Genomic DNA, 7,229 nt, shown 5'->3' with positions numbered 1-7,229 from the left:
ACTGAAACTTGAGTATTGTATTTTGTGATCAAAGATTAAAATTAAAATTAAAATTTTAAAATATAAAATTTTAGTTTTTTTAATATTTTCAGAAAGTAGGGATACAGAATACTAAAATTTTTAAGAATAAAGACAAAAATTTTATTAATATTTTTTTTAAAAATAATCTTATTTAATTTTTTAAATTCTAAATCTATCCTTTAATCTTTATATTTATACTAAACCAAACATATTACTGAAATATAACTCGATTCAATACATTTTATACTAAATACAATACAAAAATATAATTTAATTTTTATCTTTTAACCTTTGTTTCTTCTCTGTCTTTATTCTAAATGCAGTCTAAGAATTACAATTTCTCAACCAACAAGGCCGCGTCAATTGTTGATCAACCAACAACGCCGAAGACTACTCCTTTTTTGCTTTGTGTTTTTTTTTCTTTTATTTTTTTGATATCAAATTCTTCCACGAGTCTGCTATCAACATCTCATCTACTTTTTTTATTAAATAATTTAATAAATTTGATTAAATTATTATTTAATAATTTTTAATTAATTTTATATTGATAAAAATAATTATAGGTGAATTTTTACTTAAAAATAACATTTTTAGAGACAACAATCTAAAATTTAGGGCAACGATATTTGTGTATATAATGTCAAGTATACATAGCAGTTATACACTTATGCTGAGAGTTGAGCTTCTACAAAAATTAGGGTACAAACTAATATAAGAGTTAGGGTATCATTTGAATTTAGAATCTACTTAGATAGTTTGTTCCTTTTTTTTTTATGGTATTCCATAATTTAATAGGTTAAAGACTAATTTGTTACAAATTAAAATTTTATTTAAGAATTTATTGTTAATAAATATAATGAGTTGTTATTACATGCATAAAATAAAATTGAAACGTTAATACTTTAAATAAATTAGTGAATTGAGTGGTAGACGAATCCAAATTAATTATCCTAAGTAGTTTATCTCTACATCGATGCTTGTTTATACATATAAATCTGTTAAAAATCTCTATAATGTTGAAAATTTGAAATCACTATCTCTTATACATGTACCTTTGATAAATAAAAGGTAGCTCTTATATTTAAATTAAATTTAACAACAACAATAATAAAATTTAATTATAATTTTATTAAATTTTTAATTAGGTCTTTATACTCTTTTTTTTTTCGATTAGATTCTGATATTATTTTTAATTTTATAATTAGATCATTTTTATATATAAATAATAATAAAGAACTAATAAAACAATTAAACCTAATATATAAATAATAATAAAGAAGATTAATGTGGTGAAGTATGATGGTATATTGGTATGTAGTCCCTCCAACCAAATAAAATTTGATGAGATTTTGAAGGCAAGTTCTTGGTTGAAGAAAATTAAAGCAACTCCAAGTAAAAGGAGACAGTTGAAACCTTTTGTGTGTAGCTAAAAAGTTTGAAAGATTTATCTTGTTGCATATACAATAGACATGTAACCCCACACACCCACCACAACCAGATAATAAAACTTCGTCGTATATGATCAACAATAGTAATGCCGACTGTGTAAACTTGACAATTCGAAACTGTAAAGTTATCTAATGATCTAATATTTGATTTGGATAAATAGAATCTTTTGACTTATTTTGATTTTAAGCTAGCTATATTATTACGATACACTAAAGAATTCCATAGTGACATCAATTGCACGTTGAATTATTAAGAAAAGCAATGCATTATGCATATATAATGTTCACTGTTTTCTTAGATATTTGATTGGGTGCATTATGAATATACTTTAAGAGAATAATCCAAGATGCAATATAAGAAATATAATGTTTCTTAATTAGTTATGATGAGTTGTAATCAATATATATATATAAGATGAGGCAATAACAAGCACAACGTGGTCCTTTTTCGATCTTGTGTCCAAATACAGCGAAAACAAACTGAAAAAGAGAAAAAGTTTTGTTAAATTAGGAAAAATGAAAAGGGAGAGGAAATCTTACCCTATTATCCATGTCCCTAGCTAGTCCCTACAACCACCGTCCCACTATAGTAGCTATTTTTTTCTATTTTCTTTTTATATATTCTATTACTATAATAGTAATAATTATCGTAAGTTATCTAGAAGTTTAATAATAATTCTTCTGATATGCTAATAACTAATCTGCTACGGATTGAAACTTCATTTACTTAAAGATTTGTTGCTAAGAGTGCTGCATGTATAAGATGGAATTCAAACCCCCCATATTTGTTTAAGCAAACTAATAAGTTAACTACTAGAGGAACTCAACTTAATCATTTTGTACTTATAAATTTATATTAGTATAACATGAGTTTTACGCCAATGATATATAATTTTAAAATACAAAATGTTTTATCATCAATATCTTTTGCGTTTCATTATATTCAACCCTAAAATAATAGGTTTATAAAACTAAACTACTTCCTTTCGAACCAAATTATGAAAATAATATGCACGTTAATAACATGTGAGTAAATGAAAATGTAAACGTATTTATCTACCAAAACAATCTTTAAAAAAAATTTCTACTTATATTAAACAACATATAAACCTATTTATTATCGGAGACAAAAAATTAATAGTTGAAACATATATTTTAACACAATATTTAAAATTAAGTGAATACATATAATATATAGGGTGTAACTAATTACCAAGGTTCTGAAAATTGGACCGAATCGGCCGGTTCGACCGGTTTAACCGCGAACCGACGATACAAGCAGTCCGGTCCTCTTTTAATAACCGCCTGATAAAAAATCGTTTGAAAACCGATGAACCGGCCAAAAACCAGCTGATTGAGCCGGACTGGTAACCGGCCGGTTCGAATAAAACGACACTGTTTTATTTATTTGTTTAAGAAATAAAAAAAGAAAAGCCAAAACCATGCGTAAACCAATACAGCCCCCTCTTCCCCAAATCATTCGTGCACTCCCTGGAGACCTCTGAAGCAAAGCAAAACCCTAGCCCTTCATTGCCGCCGTCGTGCTCGAGGTTCTCAGCACCGCCACTGTCCCCAGGTCCTCAGCGCCGCCGCTTCTTCCTCTTCCCCGTGTCTGGAACTCAGGTAGCTCGTCACGTCGTCTTCATCTTCGTTGGCTTCTCTGTTCGTGGCTTGGAACAGCTCGTCGTCGTCTCGCCTATCGCCTCGTCTCGCCGATTGCCATCCCTTCCTCCATCGAAGGTTAGTGGCTTCGCCTCCGCTTCTTCCTTTTAATTTCTGAATGTTCGGTCTTCGTCTTCGTCTGAAGTTCTAAAATTGTTGTTCAATTTTTGTTCCATTTTTCTTGTAATGTTTTGTAATTGTCTGTTGTCAATGGATCTATCTTGTATTTGCTGGTTGGTGATGGTTGTAAATTTTTTTTCAAATTTACTGATGGCTCGATGGTTCTGTTAGCCTATTTTAGTGTTTTACTGCTTTGTAATTGCTGGATAGTGATGGCTTTGAAATTTTTGTTCAAATTTACTGATGACTCTGTTTTGTAATTACTAGTTGCTGATAGCTCTTAATTATTTTGTTCAAATTCACTGATTACTTTGTTTTGTAATTGTTGGTTTTGCTGGGTGAAGGTTTAGTGTTTTGGAATATTTTATAATGTGCTAATGTTTGTAATTGCTGGATTTGTTTGTAATTGCTGGGTGAAGGTTTAGTGTTTTGTGATTATTGCATTGGTTAATGTTTTGGTTTGTTTTGTAATTATTGTTAGCTGGTTGCTTGTTGCTGGCTCTGTTTTGTAATTTTGCTCTGGTTACTGGTCTGTTTCATAATGTACCAATGTTAGTGTAATTGCTATTTTCTAATCGTTGTTAGCTGGTTGCTTGTTGCTGGCTCTGTTTTGTAATTTTGCTCTGGTTACTTGATTAAGTTAGTTTGTGTTTGAAATAATAACCTGTAATACAAAAATTTATGACATAGCTCTTGAAAATGGTTTTTCCCCCAAAAATCTCTTAGGGTGTTCAAACTAAGCTAGTGTATATATGATTGTAGATGATCTCATAATAACTGTTAAACCAATTTAATCATAGTCTCAGTGAAACCACTACTGAAGACCTTGCTTATTAAAGGAAAAACCTGCTCTATGGGAAATTACTCCAATAATTGTATCTAATCATGTATCTTATATTGAACCTATTTTCTACTTTTTTGAATTATTTTCCACCATTGTGGCATCTGAGTCTCATGACTCCACACCTTGTATTGAACCTATAAGCAAAATTTCAATATGCTGACATCAATCATTTTGTGTCAATACTAAAATGCTTATGGTGTTAAATGTTTGATAATTTTAATAGTGCCCTTTACTCTCAACATGAACAATTATGAATGTAAATGGGAACTATGCCAAAATCAAATTACAATATTTCTCGCTTGGGCCAATTAGTGATTACTATTCTATATTGGGAAGTTTGTGTTGTAGAGTGTTGAGCTGTTTGAAAGTTAACTTTATTTTTCCGATTCAATTCAGGAATTCAGCTGGTAATGTAGCAACAGTGGCTGCTAGTGTTCCACAGCATCAGATCCCTTTACATTCCATTGTTACTAATCTTATTTTAAGATTTATATTAGACTATAATTATATTTTAGGATGTTTATTTATAATTTATTTATTATTCTATTCTAAAACGGTTTTTCCGGTTGAACCATCGGTTAGACCGGTTGAACCAATAAACCAATGAACCAGTGACTATAGCGGTTTGATGACTGGTCCGGTTCTCCGAACCTTGCTAATTACCATTGTTCTGAAAACCGAACTGGACCAGCCGGTTCAACCGGATTAATCGGCAATCGGTCATCTGGTCGGTTCGGTAAAACCGTTCAGCAAAAAAAAGGCTAAGAACCGGTCGAACCGGCGGTTAACCGATGAACCGTCGGAACCGGCCGGGTTTTTTCAGGGCCACCCCACCCCTCCCCTCTTCTTTCTCTCCGTCTCTGAGAAACCCTAAACCCAGCACCATCACTATCCCACCGTCGCACTCTTCTCATCGTTCTCCTCCTCATCGCCGTCAGTCGGTCGTCGTCTCTTGGAATCGTTACTCTTCTTGTCGCCGTCGGCCGGTCGTCGTCTTTTCGGCGATCTCTCTCTCTCTCGCCCTCTTCAAGGTCAACAACACCTATTATCGTCACCTCCCCTCGACGTCGAGTCTGAGCTGTTGGCATCGCTGCCGCGAAGGACTGCTCCGTCATCGTCGCTGCTCGATTTGTTAGTGTCCGTCTCTCTCTTCGAGTTTTCTCTCTGTCTGAGGGTCAGAGCTCAACGTCCTTTCTCTCTGTCTCTCTCACGGCGATTTGTTATTTGTTTGCTAGATTCAAGATTTTGATTTATTTGTTATCTGTTCATGATTTATTTGTTTGCTGGATTCATGATTTTGATTTTTGATTTTCTGAGGTTATATGTTCATAATTTATTTGTTTGCTGCTTCATGATTTTGGTTGCTGAATTATTTATTTGTTCACGATTTTCTAAGGTTATTTTTTGTTTTTGATTTTTATATTTTTGAATTATAAGAAATTATTTTTGAAAATTTTCTTGTTTTATATTTTTGTTGCTGATTGATGAAGATGGCTGATTACTCGTGAGAATTCAGGGGAAAAATAATGTTGTTGCTGTCTCTGTGTTAATTGGAGAACTTGACTTATTTGAACTTGTCACATGCTGGATTTGTGGGAAAATATTGTTGTTGCTGCCTCTGTGTTACATGCTTGGTTACTCTTGATCTTTCACTATCTTTCGACATGAATGGTGCAATGCTTTGTTGTTACTGCCTCACCTCCAAGAATTGACACTTTCTCCAGAGATCTTCCATATTGACATCCCAGTAACTCAAGACCTCCATGGTTTCTTTTTGAACTTTCCACTCAATGGATCTCTTCATACCATAATAGTAGGTCACACAAACTTCAGTGTGTTAAGTTTTTGGTTTCTATAATTGTTATGTAATTGGAATAATTGTTGATGGTTGATTTCAGTGAATCTGGGATAATTTTGTCCTGCTGTTTTACTTGGATGATAGTTGATGGTGTTTTGTTAAATTATCTGAAATAATTTTATTGATGATTGATGATTTTTTTAATTTGAAATTATATATTTAATTTTTAATAATCTACTTAATATACTAAAATTGGGTTTTCTCCCGACTAATGAAATAAAGGTGAGGTGTCGATCCCTCGTGACTTTGTTTTCTCTCCAAAATGAACTTTTTTATTTTCTATTCTAAATTATTTTATAAAAAATATCTTTATTATAATTATATTATAATTAATATTTAATGAATAATACATAATTATACTAATTTAGGAAATATCTTTATTATAGTTATATAACCAATTTATAGTACCGGTTATTAATAACCAATTTATATTTCTCTAAATAAATTTATTTTAGAAAAATATCTTTATTATAATTATATTACAATATTACAATTAATATTTAATGAATAATGCACAATTATACTAATTTAAAAAAATATCTTTATTATCTATATATCTATGTAATATACTAAAATTGGATTTTCTCCCACTAATGAAGGTGAGATGTCGATCCCTCGTGATTCTGTTTTCCCTCCAAAATGAATACACTATTTTCTATTCTAAATTATTTTATAAAAAATATCTTTATTATAATTATATTATAATTAATATTTAATGAATAATACATAATTATACTAATTTAGGAACATATCATCATTATAATTATATCAAATCAATATTTAATGCATTATTAAACTACTTATCAATTTTTAATTAAAAATACTTTTAATCATTTTAATAATAATAATAATCATGATATGATAATTGCACTGGTCGTGTTAATCATGATAAGAATATTTGATTCTAATCATAAAATGATGAAATCTTATTATATTAATAACGCACATTAATTTTAAATATTTTTAGTTATTTAAATTATATTGATTATAAAAATATTGATATAATTCTAATTCTTATTCATTATCCAATAATAATAATAATAATAATAATTATAGTAATAATAATAATAATAACTTGAAAAACCCGTATATAAACTATTTCAATTATCCGTGTATTATTGTTAAAATTCTATATGTTCCTAAATATAAGTCTTGAAAAATACGACATGGCACGTGCTATTAGTGTAGAGTTGTTGTATACAGTGGTGGATCTAGGGGGGCCTAAGGTGGCCATGGTCACAACTAGAAAATAGATAAATACAGACAGATTTAGTAT

General features: G+C 30.2%; 1 long non-coding RNA gene across 1 annotated transcript; it reads left to right on the top strand.

Annotated features, from left to right (window-relative positions):
• Positions 1–4,946: 4,946 nt before the first annotated feature.
• LOC110281273 (uncharacterized) lies at positions 4,947–6,078 on the top strand. The gene is made up of 2 exons (XR_002375944.2): positions 4,947–5,269; positions 5,586–6,078. It is a non-coding gene; the product is annotated as an uncharacterized LOC110281273 (long non-coding RNA).
• Positions 6,079–7,229: the final 1,151 nt, after the last annotated feature.

The sequence above is a fragment of the Arachis duranensis genome, chromosome 5 (assembly GCF_000817695.3).
Source record: "Arachis duranensis cultivar V14167 chromosome 5, aradu.V14167.gnm2.J7QH, whole genome shotgun sequence".
NCBI classification, from domain to species: domain Eukaryota; kingdom Viridiplantae; phylum Streptophyta; class Magnoliopsida; order Fabales; family Fabaceae; genus Arachis; species Arachis duranensis.
This window is presented reverse-complemented; position numbering and strand designations above follow the sequence as displayed.